Source organism: Ictidomys tridecemlineatus, chromosome X (genome assembly GCF_052094955.1).
Source record: "Ictidomys tridecemlineatus isolate mIctTri1 chromosome X, mIctTri1.hap1, whole genome shotgun sequence".
Lineage (NCBI taxonomy): Eukaryota > Metazoa > Chordata > Mammalia > Rodentia > Sciuridae > Ictidomys > Ictidomys tridecemlineatus.
This window is the reverse complement of record NC_135493.1, coordinates 27,613,490-27,615,181: the sequence shown is the minus strand read 5'-3', so window position 1 is coordinate 27,615,181 and position 1,692 is coordinate 27,613,490.

Here is a 1,692-nt window from a genome sequence, read left to right as displayed (position 1 = left end):
ACTCAAAATTTATGCCGGGAACATCAGTGATGCCTTTACAGTGGCAAGGCAGTGTGGCAATATAATTAGATACTCAAGTAGTAAAAATCAGACACACTCTAAGTTCTTGCTATGCTACTCGTTAGGCATGTGATCATGAAAAGGTAAACTCTCTACGCTTTAATTTTCTCACTAGCAAAATTTTAACCGATAACAGTGGGATTATTCATGTTATATGCTTAGCCCAATATTTGGCATACAGTAATAGTGCCCTGAATACTAGTTTTGTTTATTAATTTGGAAGCAAGTACTAAGTAAACATGTCAACACCCCTAGAAAGTTCTTCTTTAGCCAAGTATTTGAAGTTTACTTATTTATTTGTATTTGCTTTTGATTTCATCAAAAAAGGGGTAAAGGATCTGTTATAGGCCAAGAAAATTAGCAAATCTACCAGTGAATGATTTTTGCCACATTCACAATAGCTTCATAGAATCAAATTAAGAGAGCATTGAAGTCACCTAGTTAGAAACTACTTGAGATGTACACAGTAATGTTGTTATTAAAAGTCACCAATGAAATATTCTATATTCCATCATATTTTTCTTGGATCTATTTGGAAACTCTCTGGCTAATATTTAAAACAACTTCTTTCCTCTTCAATGACAAAGAAATACTGATCTTCATGCTTGTTTTAATAACCCTTAAATGAGCAAGAATTTAATCACAGAATTTTGGGCATCAGATTTGAAAATGATGTTGGAGATTTGCTAATCTGAAGAACTCCATTTAAAGATGAAAACAAAAGACTGTCATGAAAATTGACATGCCCAAATCCATGAAGATAATTCATATAGCCTGAAATCCAAGTTTCCCACCTCCCAATCCATTGTCTATTCCATGAAATCATTCCATGAAGCACTGACTCTGTGATAGACCAATATTGCTACTTATCTTAGTTTGAATTCTCCTGCTAGAGGAGCATGGGACAAGAACTTGGATACAGATAGCTCACATGGGAAGTGATCCTAAGAAACTCTTAGTCAATAAATGGGAGGAAGGGAAGAGAGAGAAGATAGTAAAGTGTGTGTTACTGAGTAAATTACCCTGTGAAGAACTGAATCTCAATCCTGCTGGAGATCAGGTGAAAAAAAAACATTTAGAAAGCATCTGAGAACTTTCCTTAAGGATTGGATGGTTAGGGAATTTATTCACTGATCTCCTATCCCCAAGTTGTTGAGAATTAGCCTCAAGCACTTTAACACCATCACCTTCCCAGGCTGCACCTTTGTGGGGGCCAGCAGCCTCCAATGCTTTGAAGATAGAGCTACATACAAAAGCATAGATATTATAGAGTGCTTGATATGAGATGAACTGCCCTCTACAACTATACTAAAATCAGATGGGCTGAAGGGGATGTTGTAAGAGACAATACAAGTATCTGTTACACTACTGTTTACTAGTATGCAATTATTTGCCCCTTCTGAACATTATTAATTATTCTATAATAGGGTGGAACCATATGAAATTAAAATGCACAGTGATGTCCTGCCAATTCTAATCTTAGGTAATTGAAACCTCATGTGCAATTCTCCAATACTTCTCCTTCCCTGCCATAGCACTCATGGGAGGAGGCCTTGAGAGGCAAAAGACCAAGGCACATAGACTGTGGTCATTATATGAGGGACAGCTATCTTTTGGAGTCATATTGTGGAC